The sequence below is a fragment of the Bos indicus genome, chromosome X, assembly GCF_029378745.1.
Source record: "Bos indicus isolate NIAB-ARS_2022 breed Sahiwal x Tharparkar chromosome X, NIAB-ARS_B.indTharparkar_mat_pri_1.0, whole genome shotgun sequence".
Classification (NCBI taxonomy): domain Eukaryota; kingdom Metazoa; phylum Chordata; class Mammalia; order Artiodactyla; family Bovidae; genus Bos; species Bos indicus.
The window spans coordinates 46206079-46230878 of NC_091789.1; the positions used below are offsets into that span (position 1 = coordinate 46206079).

The 24800-nt window shown below is 39.2% G+C and overlaps 1 non-coding gene across 1 annotated transcript; it reads left to right on the top strand.

The window, feature by feature from the left end:
* The first annotated feature begins 967 nt into the window (after nt 1-967).
* On the top strand, nt 968-1040 carry TRNAC-ACA (transfer RNA cysteine (anticodon ACA)). The gene has a single exon. It is a non-coding gene; the product is annotated as a tRNA-Cys (tRNA).
* The last annotated feature ends 23760 nt before the right edge of the window (nt 1041-24800 follow it).

Consider the following 24800-nt stretch of genomic DNA (forward strand, 5'->3'; position numbering starts at 1 on the left):
GAGTTGAGAAATAGAATGTGTTCATAATTACTTTCAACTATCACAATTTAGGTATTTGTTAAGGCAAATATTGTAAGAATAGCTATCCTTTTCTTTTTTCCTCTGAAAAGAGATCTGAAATGAAACATTCTAAGTTCTTGGATGGTAAATTTGTTCTGTAAATAAATAAATAAACAAACTTATGCCAGCATTTGCTATCTTTTAAATAAGTTCAGCATTTATTCATTCACTAAACAAGTGTTTATTGAGTGTCTCCCACATTCCAGGTACTCTTCTAGACAAAAAAGACACAACAGTGGAGAAGAAAGACTACATTTACAAATTGTGAAACAAGTCACTCAGTATTCTGTTAAAAAAAAAAAAAAAAAAAGACAATCCATTTAAACCCAGTAATTAAATCTCTGAACCTTAAAAGGAACATTGTTTTCTAATTCTAAAGACTTTTTCTTTCTCTTCAGAAGAGCTAGTCTGGGATAAGGTAGAACATGTATTAGTAAGTATGTGTGTACATTATGCATATTTTTATTCATGTGGGTTGAGCTCCTTCTAGATGATATACTTTTTTCCTGTTCTAATTTTGGAAATAAAGATATGAGAAACTGAGTTGAAAAGGCAAGAGAGTCTCCCTAGTCATCTAAGGAATATAATTATAAATGTGTTTTTCATCCTTCATAAGGTTCATCTCAGGACAAGGTACTAAAATTATAACCAACCTACCTCATTAGATTTTAGGATAGATGACTGATAGATAGATGGATAGAGATAATTAGATAGTAAATACTATTAATACATATTTATATCTCTACCTGTCTACCTACTACCTGCTTATCTAATGATAGATCTATCTACCTACCTATGTACTAAATGCCTTTGTTAAAACAATGTATATATATATTTTTTCTCTCATTTTTTCTCTTTCAATAGGAAAAAAATATGTTTTTATGCCTTTATTTATTTTTTACTGACTTCCCGGGTGGCTCAGATGGTAAAAGCGTCTGCCTACAAAGCGGAAGACCCAGGTTCGATCCCTGGGTCGGGAAGATCCTCTGGAGAAGGAAATGGCAACCCACTCCAGTATTCTTGTCTGGAAAATCCCATGGACGGAGGAGCCTGGCAGGCTACAGTCCATGGGGTTGCAAAGAGTTGGACACAACTGAGCAACTTTACAACAACTATTACTAAAAATATTCAGGGTCAAAATAGGAGAAAAAAAAGTTAAACTACATACATAGGTCTGTAATCTTAATAAAAATCACTTGGACTTTGTGATTATGAGTAAAGTAAATAAAAAGCTATGAAATTATTCTCTAAAGAGGTATATTTACATGATAAAGACTAGTTGAAAATTTGAATATATACAAAGTAGTCAAATACAATACTGCTGTAAAGTTTTATAGAATAACTAATAAAGAACTAGGAAGAGAGAGTAGAAAATATGTAATTGGCTGGGGCCACTGTCAACTACAAATTGGCCCTTGCCAAGACCATTTGCCAGTGACTCAACAACAACAACAAGGACATTTGTCATCTACCTCTGCAGAGAATGAACCCTGTGCTGCAGCTGTTGACCTTCAACAGCCCTTGAGGGAGTTCAGGGTGGAATGAGGCACCCTGTGCTCCAGGGAGTCTGGTGGAACAGGTCTTTGGATAGTTAGCTATTTTCAGGAACTGATTTCATGATCCCAATCCTTGCATCTCTTCATATCTAGAAAAGCACTAAATCCTTTCATAATATCAGCTCCTCATAACTAGCAGAAAACCCCTTGTAAAGTAAGTGCTTGATTGCACTGAACTCTCCCTTTACGAAAATCTTATATGTTGACCTTCCCCTCCTATTTCTTTGGAGCAGTTTCTCAGAACTAACTGAGGTGCTCCTGGGCTGCAGTCCTCATTTTGCCCCAAATAGAACTCAACTCAAAATTCTCAAGTTGTGCATTGTTTTAGTTGGCAACACATAGTTAAACTTTTTGTGGTAAGAAGCATCAGATTTAGCTTGGCATTGGGGGTTTAGTTGACTGCACACATTGCATTTGTGGTAAAGCAGAGCATTTACTTCTAAGTTATCAAACTTTTAGTTTCCTGATGTGGAACTCCAAGCTGGAGTGGTCCTAGCTTGAGCCTAGAAATTTATTTCAACAGTCCTTCTTTCCTCCTTTTGATCATCCTCTTGACCACTCAAAAGTTTTGATAAAAAATATTAGTTTAAGAGTAGTGGCCAAGATAGGAGAATAGGAGAAGTTCACCGCCTCCCACAGGCACCAAAATTACAACTACTGGCAGAGAAACTATTGATAAGAAATACTGGAAGATGAGAATAAAAGACCTTCCATAGAAAAAGACGTAAGTAAGAAACCACAATGAGACTGGTAGAAGTGGCAGAGACACAGTAAAGACTCATACATACCCTGATGTGGGAAACACACAAACAGAAAGATAATTACAATTTCAGAGGTTCTCCACCTCACATTGGGCTCCTGAGCCTGGGGAGGTACTGCACAAGGAGAACAAGACCCCAAGACATTTGGCTTTGAAGGCCAGTGGAACTTATATTCAGGAGACCCAGGAGACTGTAGGAAGTAGAGACTCAACTCTGAAAGGGAGCACACAAAATTTCACAAGTTCCAATTTGAAAGGAGCTTAGTCAGACCCACCTGCTGATCTGGGAGAGAATCCAGAAACTGGATTTCATGCTAGAGACATAGACATTGGAAGCAACCATTTTGGGGAGCTCATACTACCAAGACACTAATGTTGGTAAATGACATTGTGGAATCCTCCCTCTGTCTTATGAGCTCTGGGACCTGGCTGTGTACACTAGCCTGTGGGAACTAATACTAGGAAGCCTCAGGTGAAGCAAATGGCTTCAGGTGAAGCCAGCTGCTTTAAGAACTCCTGAGTCAATAGCCACCCTGGGACCCAGCCCAGTCCACAAGAGGGCCCAGGACATGGCTTTGTACATCAGTCCAAGGACCAGTACAGCCCTGAAATGTGCCATGTTGGGACCAAACCCACCCAACAGCAGGCAGGCATCAGCCTCTGGACACATTGAGCACAGGCCCTATCGGAACACTATGTGTGCTGCACCCAGCAGTGGCAGAAACTAGATCCATTCCCAAGTAGACCAACACCAATTCTGCATCCCACAGCGCCCTTTATTCAGTGCCCTTCATCCAGGGCCCTAGCTCTGCCCACCTATAGATGACCACTAGCCCCAGTGGCCCCCAGGGTCAGGGACCAGCTCTGACACATATCAGACACTCTAGCTAGCAATGTCAGAAACTTGTCCCATCTATCAGCAGATCAACACTAGATTTAGGACCTTATCCCCAGGGACTCCACAGCCAGCTCCCACTTATGAGAGACCAGCAGACTCCATGGAAAGCAAGACCTGGCAACAAACTAGACAGGGACCATTCACACCTATAAAACTGTCAACAGTAGTGAGCCCACAACAACACAAGTACCCACAAAGCCCACATAGGTGGCACCCATAAAACATATAGTCCTGGGGGTCAGAGGGCTAGAACATATAAGATCATAGCAATACAAGCTTACCTCAAGAAACAAGAGAAATATCAAATAAATAACCTAACTTTACACCTAAAGAAACTAGAAAAAGAAGAAATGAAGAGCCCCTAAATTAGTAGAAGGAAACAAATCATAAAAATCAGAGCAGAAATAAATGAAAAGAAACAAAGGAGAATATAGCAAAAATCAACAAAACTAAAACTTGGTACTTTGAGAAGATAAATAAAATAGACAAACCATTGGCCAGACTCATCAAGAAAAAAAGGGAGAAGAATCGAATCAATAAAATTAGAAATGAAAATGGATGTTACAACAGACAACACAGAAATACAAACGATCATAAGAGACTACAATGAGCAAATATATGCCAATAAAATGGACAGCTTGGAAGAAATGGACAAATTCTTAGAAAAATATAACCTTCCAAAACTGAACCAGGAAGAAATAGAAAATATTAACAGAACCATCACAAGCATGGAAATTGAAACTTTAATAGAAAAAATCTTCCAATAAACAAAAGCCCAGGACCAGATGGCTTCAGAGGTGAATTCTACCAAAAATTTAGAGAAGAGCTAACAGCTATCCTACAAAACACTTCCAGAAAATTGCAGAGGAAGGCAAACTCCAAAACTCATTTTATGAGGCCACCATCACCCTAATACCAAAACCAGACAAAGGCCACAAAAAAAGAAAACTACAGGCCAATATCACTGATGAATATAGACGCAAAAATTCTTAACAAAATTCTAGAAAACAGAATCCAACAACATATTAAAGAGATCATACCTCATGACCAAGTGGGCTTTATCCCAGGGATGCAAGGATTCTTCAATATGTGCAAATCGATCAATGTGATACACCACATTAACAAATTGAAAGATAAAAACCATATGATTATCTCAATGGATGCAGAGAAAGCCTTTGACAAAATTCAACATCAATTTATGGGAAAAAAAAAAAAAAAAAAACAACTCCAGAAAGCAGGAATAGAAGGAGCATACCTCAACATAATAAAAGCCATCTACAATAAACCACAGCAAACATTAGCCTCAATGGTGAAAAACTGAAAGCATTTCCTCTAAAGTCAGAAAGAAGACAAGGGTGCCCACTCTCACCACTACTATTCAACATAGATTTGGAAGTCTTAACCACAATAATCAGAGAAGAAAAAGAAATAAAGGGAATCCAGATTGGAAATGAAGAAGTAAAACACTCACTGTTTGCAGATGACATGATCCTCTACATAGAAAACTCTAAAGACACCACCAGATAATTAATAGAGCTAGTCAATGAATGTATTGAAGTTGCAGGATATAAAATCAATACAAAGAAATCCCTTGAATTCCTATACACTAACAAATAGGAAAAGGAGTACATCAAAGCTGTATATTGTCACCTTGTTTTTTTAACTTATATGCAGAGTACATCATGAGAAACGCTGGGTTGGAAGAACTACAAGCTGGAATCAAGATTGCAAGGAGAAATATCAATAATCTCAGATATGCAGATGATACCACCCTTATGGCAGAAAGTGAAGAGGAACTAAGGCACCTCTTGATGAAAGTGAAAGTGGAGAGTGAAAAGTTGGCTTAAAGCTCAACATTCAGAAAATGAACATCAGGGCATCCAGTCCCATCACTTCATGGGAAATAGATGGGGAAACAGTGGAAACAGTGTCAGACTTTTTTTGGGGGGGCTCCAAAATCACTGCAGATGGTGGCTGCAGCCATGAAATTAAAAGATGCTTACTTCTTGGAAGGAAAGTTATGACCAACCTGAACAGCATATTGAAAAGCAGAGACATTACTTTCCAAACAAACGTCCGTCTAGTCAAGTGTATGGTTTTTCCAGTGGTCATGTATGGATGTGAGAGTTGGACTGTGAAGAAAGCTGAGCACCGAAGAATTGATGCTTTTGAACTGTGGTGTTGGAGAAGACTCTTGAGAGTCCCTTGGACGGCAAGGAGATTCAACCAGTGCATTCTGAAGGAGATCAGCCCTGGGATTTCTTTGGAAGGAATGCTGCTAAAGCTGAATCTCCAATACTTTGGCCACCTCATGCAAAGAGTTGACTCATTGGAAAAGACTCTGATGCTGGGAGGGATTGGGGGCAGGAGGAGAAAGGGACGACAGAGGATGAGATGGCTGGATGGCATCACCAACTCGATGGACATGAGTTTGGGTGAACTCTGGGAGTTGGTGATGGACAGGGAGGCCTGGGGTGCTGCAATTCATGGGGTCGCAAAGAGTCAGACACGACTGAGCAACTGAACTGAAGTGAACTGAACAATGAGAAAACAGAGAAATAAAGGAAACAATCCCATTCACCACTGTAATGAAAAGAATAAAATACTTAGGAATAAATTTACCTAAAGAAACAAATGACATATACATAAAACTATAAAACACCAATGAAAGAAATCAAAGATGACAGAAAAAGATGGAGAAATATACCATGTTCAGGGATCGGAAGCATCAATATAGTGAAAATGAGTATACTATCTAAAGTAATCTATAGATTCAATGCAATCCCTATCAAGCTAACGATGGTACTTTTCTGAGAACTAAAACAAATAATTTCAAAATTTGTATAGAAATACAGAAAACCTCGAATAGCCAAAGCAATCTTGAGAAAGAAGAATGGAACTGGAGGAATCAACCTGCCTGACTTCAGGCTCTACTACAAAGCCACAGCCATCAAGACAGTATGGTACTGGCACAAAGACAGAAATATAGATCAATGGAACAAAATATAAAGCCCAGAGATGAATCTATGCACCTATGGACACGTTGTCTTTGACAAAGGAGGCAAGAATATACAATGGAGAAAAGACAATCCCTTTAACAAATGGTGCTGGGAAAACTGGTCAACTACCTGGAAAAGAATGAAATTAGAACACTTTCTAATATGATACACAAAAATTAACTCAAAATGGATTAAAGATCTAAATGTAAGACCAGAAACTGTAAAACTCCTATAGGAAAACAGAGGCAGAACACTTACTAACATAAATCACAGCAGTATCCTCTATGACCCACCTTTCAGAGTAATGGGAATAAAAGCAAAACTAAACAGATGGAACTAATTAAACTTAACCACTTTTGCACAATGAAGGGAACTATAAGCAATGTGAAAAGACAGCCTTCAGAATGGGAGAAAGTAATAGCAAATGAAACAATGGACAAAGAATTAATCTCTAAAATATACAAACGGTTCATGCAGCTCAATACCAGAAAAATAAACGACCCAATCAAAAAAATGGGCCAGAGAACTAAACAGACATTTCTCCAAAGAAGACATACAGATGGTTAACAAATGCATGAAAAGATGCTCAACATCACTCATTATCAGAGAAATTCAAATTAAAACCACAATGAGGTTCAGTCTCACACTGGTTAGAATGGCTGCCATCAAAATTTCTACAAACAGTAAATGCTGGAGAGGGTGCAGAGAAAAGGGAACACTCTTACCCTGATGGTGGGAATGCAAACTAGTGAAGCCACTATGGAGAACAACGTGGAGATTTCTTAAAGAACTTGAAATAAAACTGCCATACAAACCAGCAATCCCACTGCTGGGCATACACACAGAGGAAACCACAATTGAAAGAGACAGGTGTACCCCAATATTCATTGCAGCACTGTTTACAATAGCCAGGACGTGGAAGCAACCTAGATGTCCATTGGCACGTACATAGATAAGAAAGTGGCGGTATATATACACAATGGAATATTACTCAGCTATTAAAAAGAACACATTTGAGTCAGTTCTAACAAGGTGGATGAAACTGGAGCCTATTATACAGACTGAAGTAAGTCAGAAAGAAAAACATGAATACAGTATATTAACACATATATATGAAATTTAGAAAGATGGTAACAACGACCCTATGTGCAAGACAGCAAAAGAGACACAGACATAAAGAACAGATTTTTGGACTCTGTGGGTGAATGCGGTGGTGGGATGATTTGAGAGAATAGTATTGAAACAGGTATATTACCATTTTTGAAATAGATCACCAGTCTACTTTCGATTAATGAAACAGGGCACTCAAAGCCAGTGCACTGGGATGACACAAAGGGATGAGATGGGGAGGGAGGTGGGAGGAGGTTTTAGGACAGGGGGACACATGTACACCCATGGCTGATTCATGTCAGTATATGGCAAAAACCACCACAATATTGCAAAGTAATTACCTCCAATTAAAATATATAAATTAGTTAAAAAAAAAAAAAAAAAAAAAACGCTGGCAGAGATTGTGAGTACGTAATCCGATTCCCCTTTCCTGGTTGGTTCCAAAAAGTGTCATGCTGTAAACTGCTCTAAAGTAGTTCTGGACTGACTCTAAGTGCCCGACCCAAATACACATCCTTTCTGGAGGAAGGCTCCATCATCCTAGGTCTAAGAGAATCTCAGAAATATGAGCAGTTAACATACTAACAAGCTCATCAGGAAATGAGACACCAGAAGCCAGAAATACAACAGAAATCAGCAGAAATACATCTACAGTGGCTTCAGGTATCCTTCATTATCTACATTCTTATTTTGACTTCCAGAAACCAAATAGATTGAATTACTAGAATTCCCACTCTGTACAAAAGTTTGCCACATACTGCCCAGATTCAAGAACCTAATAGATTTGCATGACAAGACAATAAAAATCAATAAGCAAGTGACAGACATTTTATAAACTGGGGAAAGACTTGAACAGATCCTTCAGAGACAAGAATATCCACATGCCAATAAACACATGAAAAGTGCATACAGAATAAGAAAATTAACACCACAGTATGATAACAACTATACAGTCCCAGAAGAGCTAAATCAAAGTAGAAAGACAATATGTAAAGTACTGATGAACATGTGAATTGACTAGAAGTTTCAAACACTGCCATGGAATTAGAACCTAATAAAGTCCATTTTGGAAGACTGATTGCACTATAGGCCAAAGATAAAACCTATGACCTAGCAATTGTACTCACAATTGTTTCCTTAACAGAAATTCATGCTTATGCTCCCAAAAGATGTCTACAAGAATGTCTATTACCATCTGTAATAGCCCCAATTAGAAATATCACAAATGTATATCTTCAATGGAGTGGATTAATTCATACTGTGGAAGACTACACCTTATGACAATGAAAATGAATAAAATACGGCTATCAGAACAACGTGGATGCATTTCATAAGCATAAAGTTGAATGAAAAAAAAAAAGCCAAGTACACATTGTGTGATCTTTTTTTTCTATGTAAGTAAAGTTCAAAAGCAGACAACATAAATATATATTATTAAAAGTTAAAAAAAAAAAAGATGTCTTACAAAAGCCATTAGTTCAAGGTCATGAACATAACCTACTACATATGTAGAAATAAAAGCATCAAATTAGACAAAATGATGTGATAGATGAATGTGTTCCAAATGAAGCAACAAGATAAAACCCCAAAGAAGAACTAAATCAGAGACAAGTGATCTATCCAGTAAAGTACTCCATGTAATGACTGCAAAGATGTTCAAAGAACTTGAGTGAAGAACCAGTGACAGAGTGAGAATTTGGAAGCTTTTAACAAACATAAAGTATAAAGAAGAACCAACAGAGATGAAGAATATAATACCTGAGATAAAAGTACACCAGAAAGGATCAACAGTAGATAAGCGAATACAGAGGAACAGGTTAGCAAGCTGGAAGACAGAGTAGTGGAAATCACTGAAATTGAACAGAAAAAAGAGAGAGAGAGAATAGTGCAAGAGAACTCTAGGACAACATAAAGAACACTAACATTCACATTATAGGATCCCAGAAGAGAGAAAGAAACAGAACGTATTTGAAAACATAGTAGTTTAAATGTTCCTAACCTGAAAAAGGAAACAGATATCCAGGTCTAGAAAGCACAGAGAGTCCCAAACAGGATCAACCCAAAGAGGACCACACCAAGACACAGCATAATTAAAATAGTAAAAATTAAGGATAAAGAGATAATATTAAAAGAAGCAAGGGAAAAACAAGTTATATATAAGTGAACTTCTGTAAGGCTATTAGCTGACTTCATAGGCCAGTAGGTATGATATGTTTGAAGTGATAAAAGGGAAAAACCTACAACCAAGATTACTCTACCAGGAAAGGCTTTCATTCAGATTCGATGGAGAAATCAAAAGTTTTACAGAAAAGCAGAACCAGAAAGAGTTCAGCACTACCAAACCAACTTTATAAGAAGCTTTAAGAGAACCTCTATAAGAGGTAAATAAAAGATCATCACTACATATATGAAAATTACAAGGGAAAAATATCTCTATGCTGTGCTGTGCTAAGTCATTTCAGCCATGTCTGACCTCTTAGGACACTATGGACTGTAGCCCATTGGGCTCCTCTGTCCATGGGATTCTCCAGATAAGAATACTTGACTGGGTTCCCATACCCTTATCCAGGGAATCTTCCTGACCCAGGGATTGAACCTGCATCTCTTATGTCTCTTGCATTGGCAGGCAAGTTTTTTATCAGCAGCACCACCCAGGAAGCCCAAAATATCTCTGGTAAAGGTAAACATACAGTAAGGAAGTAAATTATTGCTAATAATGAACTATTAGTAACAGAAAGAATAAAACATGATCCCATTTAAAATCATATAAAAAATATGTATACCTAGAAATAAATTCAGCCAAGGAAGTGAAAGACCTGTATTCTGAAAAGTACACAATGTTTATGAAGGAAATTAAAGGTGACACAAAGAAATGGAAAGATACCCACATTCTCAGATTGGAAGAATTAATGTTGTTATAAATCCATACTCAGTTCAGTTCAGTCACTCAGTTGTGTCCAACTCGTTGAGACCCCATGAATCGCAGCACACCAGGCCTCCCTGTCCATCACCAACTCGTGGAGTCTACTCAAAATGGTGTCCATCGAGTCGGTCATGCCATCCAGCCATCTCATCCTCTGTCTTCCCCTTCTCCTCCTGCCACCAATCCCTCCCAGCATCAGGGTCTTTTCCAATGAGTCAACTCTTTGCATGATGTGGCCAAAGTATTGGAGTTTCAGCTTTAGCATCAGTCCTCCCAATGAACATTAAGGACTGATCTCCTTTAGAATGGACTGGTTGGATTTCTGTGCAGTCCAAGGGACTCTCAAGAGTCTTCTCCAAAACCACAATTCAAAAGCATCAATTCTTCGGTGCTCAGCTTTCTTCACAGTTCAACTCTCACATCCATACATGACCACAGGAAAAACCATAGCCTTGACTAGACAGACCTTTGTTGGCGAAGTAATGTCTCTGCTTTTGAATATGCTATCTAGGTTGGTCATAACTTTCCTTCCAAGGAGTAAATGTCTTTTAATTTCATGGCTACAGTCACCATCTGCAGTGATTTTGGAGCTCAAAAAAATAGAGTCTGACACTGTTTCCACTGTTTCCCCATTTATTTCCCATGAAGTGATGGGACCGGATGCCATGATCTTAGTTTTCTGAATGTTGAGCTTTAAGCCAACTTTTCCACTCTCCTCTTTCACTTTCATCAAGAGGCTCTTTAGTTCCTCTTCAATTTCTGCCATAAGGGTGGTGTCATCAGCATATCTGAGATTATTGATATTTCTCCCGGCAATTTTGATTCCAGCTTGTGCTTCTTCCAGCCCAGCTTTTCTCATGATGTACTCTGCATAAAAGTTAAATAAGCAGGGTGACAATATATAGCCTTGACATACTCCTTTTCCTATTTGGAACCAGTCTGTTGTTCCATGTCCAGTTCTAACTGTTGCTTCCTGACCTGCATATAAGTTTCTCAAGAGGCAGGTCAGGTGGTCTGGTATCCCCATCTCTTGAAGAATTTTCCACAGTTAATTGTGATCCACGCATGCAGCTGCAACAGAACATAAGCATGGTCAGCTGCGATGGCACACAAGCATGGCCGAGAGGAGCTACCCCACGCCCGAGGTCAGGGGCAGAAGCAGGGAGGACCCCAAGCCCGAGGGGCAGTGGCCGGGAGGAGCTAACCTCCGCCTGAGGCCAGGGGTGGTGGCCAGGAGGAGCTACCCCATGTCCAAGGAGCTGTGGCTGTGAGGGCGCCAGAGGGCCTAGAGGAGCCACTCCACGTTCAAGGTCAGGAGGGGTGGTGGTGAGGCAATACCCCTTGTCCAAGTTAAGGAGCAGCAGCTGCATTTTGCTGGAGCAGCCATGAAGAGATACCCCACGTCCAAGGTAAGAGAAACCCAAATAAGACGGTAGGTGTTGCAAGAGGGCATCAGAGGGCAAACACACTGAAACCATAATCACAGAAAACTAGTCAATCTAATCACACTAGGACCACAGCCTTGTCTAACTCAGTGAAACTAAGCCATGCCCTTGGGGCCACCCAAGATGGGCGGGTCATGGTGGAGAGGTCTGACAGAATGTGGTCCACTGGAGAAGGGAATGGCAAACCACTTCAGTATTCTTGCCTTGAGAACTCCAGAGGAATATTACTCAGCCTTTAAAAATAATAAAGTCCTGCCCCCTGTAACAATGTGAATGTATGTAGTGATTATTATACTTAGTGAAATAATACAGGCAGAGTATCACACACACACACACAGTATCACTTATATATACATATATTCATTTCTTTTAATTTTGAGATTTTATATATATATATAAATATATATATAAATATATATATATATATATATAAAATCTCAAAATTAAAAGAAATGAATGTATATAAGAAAACTGAAAGAGTATGAAAGAGACTTACAGATACAGAGGGCAAAGTAATTACCAGTGGGGAGTTCAGAGGGGTGAGGGGAAAAACAGGGGAATGGGCTTAATAGATACAAACTACTATGTTTAAAATAGATGAGCAACTAGAATGTATTATATGGCACAGGAAAATATAGCCATTGTCTTGTAAATAATTTAACAAGAGTATAACCTATGAAAATATTGAATCATTATGCTTTATACTTGATACTAATATAATATTGTATCATATATTTTTGCATTTTCATATCATTCATTGGATTCTCAAGGCAGAATACGGAGGTGGTTTGCCATTCCCTTCAGCAGTGGATCACCTTTTGTCAGAACTCTCCAGCATGACCTGTCCATCTTGCATGGCCCTGCACAGCATGACTCATAGTTTCATTGAGTTACACAAGGCTGTGGTCCATGTGATCATTTTGGTTAATTTTCTGTGATTGTGGTTTTCATTCTGGGGGCCATGGGATTATGGCTCTTACTTCTGTCTGCCTTCTGATGGATGAGAGTAAGAGGCTTGTACAAGCTTCCTGGTGGGAGGGACTGGATGTGGGGAAAACTAGGTCTTGCTCTGGTGGGCAAGGCCATGCTCAGTAAATATTTAATCCCATTTTCTTCTGATGGGGTAGGACTGTGCTCCCTCACTGTTGTTTTTTCGGCTGAGGCAGCCCAGTCCTGGAGTCTGCAGTCTCTGTGGTATAGCTAAGGATCTATGGTAAGGCTAATGGTCACCTCCTCCAAGAGGACTTATGCCAACACACCATGCCTCCTAGGACTGCTGCTGCCAGTAGCCCTGACCCTGCAGTGGGCCACTGTTGACCCACGCCTCCACAGGAGACTCCCAGACACTCACAGGCAGGTATGGCTCAGTCTCTTGTAGGGTCACTGCTCCTTTCCCCTGGGTTCTGGTGCACACAAGGTTTTGTTTGTGCCCTCCAAGAGTCTCTGTTTCCTCCAGCCCTGTGGAAGCTCTGTAATCAAATCCCTCTGACCTTCAAAGTCAGATTCCCTGGGGATTCCCAGTTCCTTTGCCAGATCCTTAAGTTGGGAAGTCTGATGTGGAGCCTAGAACATTCTCAACAGTGCAAGGATTTCTCTGGTATAATTGTTCTCCAGTTTGTGGGTTGCCTGCCCAGCAGCTCTATGGGAGGGCTACAGGCTCTTTGGTAGAGTTAATGGTGACCTCCTCCAAGAGGACTTATGCCACACGGCCTGCCTCTCGGGAATGCTGATGCCAGTGCCCTGTCCCTGTGGCAGGCCACTGTTGACCCATACCTCTGCAAGAGACCTTCAAACACTCATAGGCAGGTCTGGCTCAGAACAACACCATTATAATATTGTAAATCAACTATAATTTAATAGGAAGCAAATTAGGATATATCTTACATGTGAAAAAAGAAAGAACAGTCTTATTTACAATCACATCAAAATAATAAAATAATCTTGAAATGATATAACTAAAGAACTAAAAGACTTGTACTCAGAAAATTATAAGATATTGATGAAAAAATTAAAGATGATACTAAAACATGGAAAGACATACCTTCTCGATGGATTAGAAGAATTATTATTAAAATGAATGTACTACCCAAGGCAATCTACACATTTAATGCAATCTTTATCTAAAAACCAATGGCATTTTTCTTCACAAAACTAGAATGATACTAGAATTTGTATGGAAGCACAAAAGACCCTGAATAGCCAAAGGGAACTTGAGAAAGAAGAACAAAGCTAGGGGTATCATGTATCCTCATTTCAAACTATACTACAAAGTTACACTAATCAAAATAGTATGTTACTGGCACAAAAACAAACACATAGGTCAATGGAACAGAATACAGAGCCTAGAAATGCACCCACACTTATTTGGGTGATTGATCTATGACAAAAGTGCCTTATCATACAATGAGGAAAAGATAGCCTCTTCAATAAACAGTGTTGGGAATTGTGTATGCAAAAAAATACAAACTGGACTACTCTCTCAGATGATATACAAAAATAATTCACAATGGGTTAAAAACCTAAATCTTATATCAATAACCATAATACTTCTAGAAGAAAACAAAGGCAGAACACTCTTTAACATCAGTCTTCTTAATATTTTGGGGGTATGTTTCTTTAGGCAAGGGAACCAAAAGCAAAAATAAACACATGGGGCTACATCAAGCTAAAAACCTTCACACACCAAAGGAAACTATAAACAAAATGAAAAAGTCATCTATTAAATGGGAGAAGGTATTTACAAATAATGTATCTGATAAAGATTAGTATACACAATACACAGAGAACCCATACAACTCAACATAAAAATAATCTCTGATTAACAAATGGGCAGAGGATCTGAAAAGGCATTTTTCCAAAGGAGGCATACAGATGGCCAACAGGTACCTGAAAAGATGGTTAACATCAGGGAAATGCAAATGAAAACCACAATAAGATGTCACTTCACACTTGCCAGAAAGGCTATTATACAAAAGACAACAAAGAGTAAGTGCTTGTGAGGATTTGAAGAAATTGGAACCCTCATTCACTGTTGGTGGGAATGTAAATTGGTACAGCCAGTATGGAAAACAGTATGGAGATTGCTCAAAAAATTAAAAATAGAACTACTATATGATCAAGCAACTCCATTTCTTGGTATTTATCTGAGGAAAATGAGAACACAAGGAAGGTACAAGAGAACACTCTGTAAAGGTACATATATCCCTATGTTCATCACAGCATTATTTGCAATAGTCAATATATGAAAGAAACTTAAGTGACCATGAATAGATGAATGAATAAAGATGTGGTATGTATGTATGTATACACACACACACACACACACATATACACAGGCACACAGTGGAATAGTACTCAACCATGAAAAGGATGACATCTTACCATTTGTGATAACATAGATGGGTCTATATGGTATTATGCTAAATGAGATGTAATTCAGAGAAAGACAAATATTATATTATTTCACTTATATGTGGAATATAGAAAACAGCATAAATTAACAATAAAACAGAAAGCGAGCTATAGCTTCAGAGAAAAAATAGGTTTTTGCCAGAGGGGAGTGGTGTGGAGATAGGAGAGAAATAGGGAAATTAAGAGATACTAACTTTCAGTTACAAAATATATGTCATGTGTCTGAACTGTACACATGTACGGGAAATACGTGTGTTAGTCACTTGGTTGTGCCTAACTCTTTGCTACCCCATGTACTGTAGCCCACTAGGCTCCTCTGTCCATGGGATTCTCTGGGCAAGAATACTGGACTGGGTAGCCATTCCCTTTTTGAGAGGATCTTCCCAACCCAGGGATAAAACCTGGGTCTCCTGCATTGCAGGTGGATTCTTTACAGTCTGAGCCACCAGGGAAGTCCTATCTTTGTGTGGTAATATGTCATAACTAGATTTAGCACAGTTATTATTTTGAAAAGTATAGAAATGTTGAGTCACTATGTAGTGTAACAGGATAAACACAGTGTTATACACCAATTATGCTTCATAAACAAACTCCTATAAAAAGAGATCAGATTTATCATGACCAAAGGTGGAATTGGGGGAAGGGGAGTTAGATAAAGGGAGTCAAATGGTACAAACTTCCAGTTATAAGATAAATACTAGGAATGTAATGTTCAACATGATAAATACAATTAACACTGCGGCTTCCCTTGTGGCTCAGCTGGTAAAGAATCTGCCTTCAATGTGGGAGACCTGGGTTTGATCCCTGTTTTGGGAAGATCCCCTGGAGAAAGGAACAGCTACCCACTCCAGTATTCTAGCCTGGAGAATTCCATGAACTGTATAGTCCATGGGGTTGTAAAGAGTTGGACACAACTGAGCAAATTTCACTTCACCTGTTACATATGAAAGTTGTTAAGAGAATAAATCCTAAGAGTTCTCATTAAAAGGAAAATATGTGTTTCTTTTTTCTTTAATTTCACATCTGTATGAGATGATGGATGTTTATTAAACTTACTGTAATAATCATTTCATGCCGGGAGCCGGCATATTGCATATTGAGTGCATATTGCATATTGAGTGCAGCACTTTCCACAGCATCATCTTTCAGGATCTGGAATAGCTCAATTGGAATTCTATCACTGCCGGGAGCCAGTGTGAGGAACCCCGCCCATGACAAAGGTCATGAGGAAGGAGGCTCCGCATATGCAAAGGCGGGATCGAGCTTCAGGAGTCCCCCTGGAAATTCTCGAGCATATACCCCCAAAACCAGAGTCTGCCTACTTTCTGCTTTGTGCTTTCACCTACACCTCTGACTTTACGGGGGGCTGTCCCCCACTACCTCTCTCTGAAAAAAGAGTTAGCTTGCAGCTCCAGTTAATAATTCCTAGGTGTGACAGTGTTTAACCTACAAACTCCTTCGGAAATCCTCTAGCCTGCCTGAATAGGTTTTTCCGGCCACATGTGATTGTTCAGAGCCTCCCAACTGTGAGAGGCAGGAGATGTTCTAAACTGTCTAAACACAGATTCTTTTGAGTAGTTAAAAGATTGATTAGAAATTGTATCGGTGAAGGGATTTTCACTTGTTGGGCCAATGTTTGCTGCTAAGTCTCCATATCCCTTACCTGCTGTGTCCCTGGCAGTGTATTGATTAATATAATTGGTGTAAGTAGTAGCTTTAATGTTTGTAACCTGGGACCCTTGAGTTAATTCTTTTTCTTGTTATAGCCCACCACACCTTTGCTCTGTAGGAATGCAACTTTATCTAATGCTTTTGGAGGGTGACTCCTGACCAATCACCTTTAGAGAAAAATAAGTTTTCTGAAGAAAAGGTCTTAAAATGTTAACAGGCCTCCGGGCCAGAAGATGATGCAAATCACCCAAGCTTTTGCATATGATAAGTTTGCAGGAAGAAAGCCTGGCTTGCTGCCTGACTCTACCCCTTCCCCCATTATCCTCTATGCATAACTTAAGGTATAAAAACTACTTTGGAAAATAAAGTACGGGCCTTGTTCACCGAAACTTGGTCTCACCATGTCGTTCTTTCTCTTACCTTCTGGCTGTATTATTCAGCCTCTTTTCTCCACTGAATTTTCCTATTGAGCTATCCTCATTCTATTACTCTTTATATCCTTAATTAACGTTTAATTAAGCAATTGTTTCCTGATCTTCGCCTACGCCGTCTCTCCTTCGAATACCCTGGATCAGCCGGGGCTGGTCCCCGGCAATTTCATGATGGGTATAAGCCAAATTATTATGTTCTATACCTTAAACTTGCTGCTGCTAAGTCGCTTCAGTCGTGTCCGACTCTGTGCAAGCCCATAGACGGCAGCCCATCAGGATCCCCCATCCCTGGGATTCTCCAGGCAAAAACACTGGAGTGGGTTGCCATTTCCTTCTCCAATGCATGAAAGTGAAGTCGCTTAGTCGTGTTTGACTCTTAGCAACCCCACAGATGGCAGCCCACCAGGCTCCTCCATCCATGGGATTTTCCAGGCAAGAGTGCTGGAGTGGATTGCCATTTCCTTCTCCAGGGGACCTTCCCGACCCAGAAATCGAACCCGCGTCTCCCACATTGCAGGCAGACGCTTTACCATCTGAGCCACCAGGGAAGCCCTTAATTTTCGTAAAGCCAATTAAATAAAACTTTGTACAATTTAATTTGGTGACTTCATCCAAAAGTAAAATGATATCACACATCTACAGCATATATATGCAGATAAACATAGAGACAGACACATGGACCTTGTAACTTTTATTTTACAACTTTAGTCGTAGATTTTCAAGATGGCAGAGGAGTAGGGGGATATGGAGTGCATCTCTCTCCATGAATGCATCAAGAATACAACCACAGATGCAACATTTCTCACAGAACACTGGCTGAACACTAGCAGGAGTCCTTAACCACTGGAAAGAATTATACACATCCACGCATAACTGGGTTCAGTTCAGTTCAGTTCAGTCACTCAGTCGTGTCCGACTCCTTGCAACCCCATGCACTGCAGCACACCAGGTTTCCCTGACCATCACCAACTCCCAGAGCCTACTCAAACTCATGTCCATCATGTCTGTAACACCACCCAATAATCTCATCCTCTGTCATCCCTTTCTCCTCCCGCCTTCAACCTTTCCCAGAATCAGCATCTTTTCCAATGAGTCGGTTCTTCACATCAGGTGGCCAAAGTATTAGAGTTTCAGTTTCATCATCAGTCCTTCCAATGAATATTCAAGACTGTTTTCCTTCAGGATGGACTGGTTGGATCTCCTTGCAATCCAAGGAACTCTCAAGAATCTTCTCCAACACCATAGTTCAAAAGCATTAATTCTTCGGTGCTCAGCTTTCTTTATAGTCCAACTCTCACATCTATACATGACTACTGGAAAAACCATAGCTTTGACTAGACAGACTTTTGTTGGTAATCTCTTTGCTTTATAATATGCTGTCTAGGTTGGTCATAGCTTTTCTTCCAAGGAGCAAGCGTCTTTTAATTTCTTGGCTACAGTCACCATCTGCAGTGATTTTGGAGCCCCAAAAAATAAAGTCTGTCACTGGTTCCATTGTTTCCCTGTCTATTTACCATGAAATTATGGGACTGGATGCCATGATCTTAGTTTTCTGAATGTTGAGTTTTAACCCAACGTTTTCAGTCTCCTCTTTGATCCTTTTCAAGAGGCTCTTTGGTTCTTCTTTGCTTTCTGGAGTAAGGGTGGTGTCATCTGTGTATCTGAGGTTATTGATATTTCTCCTGGCAATCTTGATTCCACCTTGTGCTTCATCTAGCCTGGCATTTCTCATGTTGTACTCTGCATTTATGTTAAATAAGCAGGGTAACAACATATAGCCTTGACATACTCCTTTCCCAATTTGGAACCAGTCTGTTGTTCCATGTCCAGTTGTAACTGTTGATTCTTGACCTGCATACAGATTTTTCAGGAGGCAGGTCAGGTGACTGGGTAGGATGAAAGAAAGAAGGGAGAAGGAGGAGAGCAAGAAGGACCAAACCTGCACCCCAGGGTAGAGGGGCTGAAGCAGGGAGAGATTCCTCCATCCAGGGAAATCGGTTGGGACAGAGGGGAAGAAATTGAGTCTGTTGGAGGGTAAAGCAGCTGATCTGTGATAGTCTGAAGGGAGTGAGAACCACACAGATAATCCTTGTCATGGCCCTACATACCCTGAATTGGGGTGTTGGTCCATTGGTGTGTGTGGCTGCTGGCAGATGGAGAATGGGAATTGGAGGGCAATCTCAGAGCAAGGACTGCTGTTGATGGCAGGGAGACAGCTGAGGGGATGGAGGGAGGAAATCCACACCAAGAATGCCTTTGGAGAAAAACCAGGTGGCCACCAGAAACAGGATGTTACTGCTGAGTCACACAAAGAGGGTGGAGCCACCACTTTAGCCTCTCTCTCACCATATGCCAGCATCAGCAGCTGATCAATACAGAAGGAGCAGCTTGAGCTGCCCTTTGAGTGCCTGTTGCACTGAGCAATAGAAAAGGACCAGCTAGGGCTGTCCAGTAAGTGCCTGCTGGGCCATGCAATAAAGAAGGACCAGCCAGAGTAGCCCTTTGAGTGCCTGCTGCCAGAGGCTAGAAAAGTCTTCTAATAAAGCCGTATGTCTTGCACCCATATCTGCCAGTTTCCCTGTGCACATGGTGCCTCCAGAGTCCCTACAATCCACGCAGTTGCACCATCTCACACCCTGTCCTCACTCACTACAGCAGAGCCAAGTCCTACACCAAACTCCTGTGGATGGTCCACATGCAGAAGTGGGGATAAAACCACAATTGAACTCCAGGGGCAAAGTGGGTAAGGAAGAGGATCAAAAACCTTTCCATTAGCTGCACAAGTTACAGATTAAGTCAGCACCATCAACTAGACAGACTGTGTCTATGGAATATGTTAAAGGACAATGAGAGTTCCCACAAGGAAAATTCTCTAGCTCTGGCAGCTGTGGAGGAAGAAGGCAAGCACATGTGGGAGGAGGGCCAGATTAGAGTCTGAACTGTCCCCTCAGCAGATCCAGAGACCAGCTCTCCCCAGCACTGAAGGGTCCCCTAGAGAAGTGGAGGTGGGCTATGGCTCATAGCGAGGGCAAGAATACTGACAGCTAAGACCCTAGGAAAGCATTTATTATTTTTTTGATTTGAATTGTCCTATTGTTGGTTCTGGCTTTCTTTTTTCTCTGTTGTGGTTGTTGTTTTTATTATTGTTATTACTATTTAGGCTTTTGGGGGATTTTTTAATAATACTTTTTATTTCTTTTATATATTTCTACTATTTTGGCTTTATGCTGTTCTGTGTCTCTTTTTTGGATTCATTTTTGTTGTGGTGGTTGATATATATATATATATAATCTTTTTATTATGTAATTCCAACTTTGCTTTCCTAATTTTATTTCTTTTATCATTTTTGTCTGTTTGTCTTATTTTATTTGCTTTATTCCTCAGTTGGCACTCTGCTTCTGTTTTACTTTCTATTTTGTATTTTACATAGTTTTGTTTTTAATTGATTTCTTTGATTTCTGTTGTTCATTAGGTTGCTCTCTTGTAATTTGTTTTCTTTGGTTTTGGTTTCTTGTGTGTATGTGTGTGTGTGTGTGTGTTCCTTTGTTTTTGTTTTTATTAGGCTGATTTTGCTTTTACTATTAGTGTCTGCTTCATTTTTTGTTTCCTGTATTTTTGTTTTGTTTTATTCCCTTTATTGTCATAATAACAAACTTGTGGAGTCTTGGCTTCCTGACTGGAAGTCAGTCCTCAGTCTCTGTAGTGAAAGTGATGAGTTCAATAAAATGGACAACCTGGAAGAAGAAATAGAAAATGTGAACAGACCAATCACAAGCACTAGAAATGAAACTGTGATCAAAAATTTTCCAACAAATAAAAGCCCAGGGCCAGATGGCTTCACAGGTGAATTCTATCAAATGTTTAGAGACTAGCTAACACTCTTGAACTCTTCCAAAAAAACTGCAGAGGGAGGAACATTCCCAAATTCACTCTACAAAGCCATCATCTCCCTGATATGAAAACCAGCAAATATAGCACACAAAAAAGAAAATCACAGGCCAATATTACTGATAAACATAGATGCAGAAATCCTCAACAAAATACTAGCAAACAGAATCTAAGAACAAATTAAAAGGATCATACACCATTATCAAGTGGGATTTATCCCAGTGGTGTGAGGATTTTCAATATATGCAAATCAATCAATGTGATACACTGTATTAATAAACTGAAAGCTTTTAAAAAACATGATAATTTCAATAGATGCAGAAAGAACTTTCAACAAAATTCAATACCCATTTATGATTAAAAAAAAAAAAAAACTACAATAAGTGGATATAGAAGGAAACTACCTCAGCATAATAAAGACCATACATGACAAATACACCACAAACATTATTCTTAATAGCAAAAAACCTAAAGTATTCCCTCTAAGATCAGGAACAAGACAAGGGTGCCCACTCTTGCTACTATTATTTAATATAGTTCTGGAAGTCCTAGCAATGGCAATCAGAGAAGAAAAAATAAATAACAGTAATTTAGATCAGAAAATAAGATGGAAAACTCTCAGTGTTTGGAGGTGGCATGATACTATACATAGAACACCTTAGAGATGCCACCAGAAAATTATTAGACCTAATCAATGAAATTAGTAGAGTCAGGATACAAAATTAATACACAGAAATCTCTTGCATTCCTATGCACTAATAACAAAAAATCAGAAAGAGAAATTAAGGAAACAATTCCATTCACCATTGCAAGGAAAAAAAAAAAAACTATGAAGAAACCTACCAAAGGAGACAAAAGACCTGTATGCAGAAAACTATAAGACACTGATGAAAGAAATCAAAGATGAAACATACAGATGGAGAGATATACCATTTGGCTTGATTGGAAGAATCAGTATTATGAAAATGACTATACTATCCAAAGCAATTTACAGATTCAATGCTGGTGGCTCAGACAGTAAACAGTCTGCCTGCAATACAGGAGTCCCAGGTTCAATCTTGGGTTGGGAAGATCCCCTGAAGAAGGGAATGGCTACCCACTCCAGTATTCTTGCCTGGAGAATTCCATGGACAGAAGAGCCTTGTGGGCTATTGTCCATGGGGTTGCAAAGAGTCAGACACTACTGACTGAATAACACTTTCACTTTCACCCAAAGCAATCTATAGACTCAATGCAATCCCTATCAAATTACCAATGGCTTTTTTCACAGAACTAGAACAAAAAAGTCAGAATTTGTATGAAAACACAAAAGACCCCGAATAGACAAAGCAATCTTGAGAAAGAAAAACAAAGCTGGAGGAATCAACTTTCCTTACTTCAGACTATAATATAAATCTACAGTAATCAAGACAGTATGACATAGCACAAAAACAGAAACACAGATCAATGAAACAAGATAGAAATCACAGAGATAAACTCACACACCCATTGGTACCTTGTCTTTGACAAATGAGGCAAGAACATACAATAGAGAAAGGACAGCCTCTTCAATAAGTGGTCCTGGTAAAACTGGACAGCTGAATGTAAAAGAATGAAATTAGAACACTTCCTAGTGCCATACACAAAAATAAAATTGCAATGAATTAAAGATCTAAATGTAAGGCCAGACACTATAAAACTCTTATAGGAAAACATAGAGCATTCTTTGACATAAATCACAACAAGATCCTCTTTGACCCACCTCCTAGAGTAATGGAAATAAAAACAAAAATAAACTTATGGGACCTAATTAAACTTAAAAGCTTTTTCACAGCAAAGGAAATGATAAGGTGAAAAGAACTCTCAAAATAGGAGAAAATAATTACAAACAAAACAAGTGATGAAGAATTAATCTCCAAAATATATAAGCAGCTCATACAGGTCAATATCAGAAAAATGAACAACCTAATCAAAAAATGGGTGGGAAATTTAAACAGACATTTCTATAAGGAAGACATACAGATGGCCAACAAACATATGAAAAGATGCTCGACATGGTTCATTATTTTGTTGTTGTTGTTCAGTTGCCCACTTGTTCGACTCTTTGTAACCCCATAGATTCTTTGCAACTCTCTGCAGCACACCAGTCTTCTCTGTCACTCACCACCTCCCAAAGTTTGCCCAAGTTCATGTCCATTGCATCAGTGATGGCATCCAGCCATCTCATCTTCTGATGCCCTCTTCTTCTGCCCTCAATCTTTCCCAGCATCAGGGACTTTTCCAATGAGTCAGCTGTTCACATCAGATAACCAAAATACTGGAGTTTCAGATTCAGCATCAGTACTTCCAACGAGTATTCAGGGTTGATTTCCCTAAAGATTGACTGGTTTGATCTTTCTGTCCAAGGGACTCTCATCAATCCTCTCCAGCACGATAGTTTGAAGGCATCAGCTCTCCGGAGCTCTGCATTTCATATGGCTCACTATTAGAGAAATGCAAATCAAAACTTTAATACAATGAGGTATCACCTCACACCAGTAAGAATGACTGTCATCAAAAAATCTACAAACAATAATTGCTGGAGCAGATGTGGAGAAAATGTGAAGAAAACAAATTCTTGCACTGTTTTGGGGAATATAAAATGATATAGTCACTATGGAAAACAATATGCAAATTCTTTAAAAATACACTATGAATAAAAACTTAGCCATGAGATAGGTATAATAATGGAAAACTCTCTAGTTTATAAAAGAACAGTTCGTTACAAAATGTGATTTCTGGTAGAAAGGATAAGATTACTTGTTTAGATGACTTACACATTTTGTTAATATTTATAGAGAAGACTTTTTATTCATCTAGTTTCCAAAGAGCCTTTCCCTTTTATTTTTGTTTCTTTTTGAAAAGAATTACCTTGATTCCTAAAAAAGACCAAGTAGAACATTTAAATCTCAAAAGTATATAGAAAGAATGTAAATTCCTCCAAGAAGGATTTTTGTTTCCTAAGGCCAGAATTTTTACAATAGGTATAGACTTTTGAGATAAATAGGGGAACTTTGGGGATTGGTAAAAGTATATATGGCCTTTTTCTGTTTTTGTGAAGACTCAATTTTTTAAGGCAAGTTGTCCTCAATTGGTAGGATAGTTTTTAATTCCTCAAAAAAGTGGGCTGTAACCTGAATGATATTAAGGCACTGACCCACCCATCCAACTCCATTATCTTCAACTTGCTTCTTTATATCAGAGAATTCTTGAACAAAGATAGAAATCAGAAGATTCCTATGTTCAAGATTTAGACCTATTAATTTTTGGAATGTTTTTCTTTCTGTCTGGGTACACAGTTTCATTAAGCTTATGGGAGAAGGCCAAAAAAGTTCCCATTGGGCTCTGAATATCAGCTTACAATCTGTCCAACTTCTGACCACAGAGCTACTTGGAAAAAAAAAAAATCCATTCAGATTTCTTGTTGGGCTTCAGTTGGTACAAACAATAGATATTCCTGGCAGAACTGAGTGACACCATGGATGAAATTGACATCCCCAAAGAACACACAAAAGATACAATCCTCCAAAGATTCAGAGCCACTCCCAAAGATAGCTGAAAGAAAGAAAGACTTAAACAAGATCCCTGAGAGCTGGAATCAGTTAGTAGAACCCTCGCTGAAAATGGAAT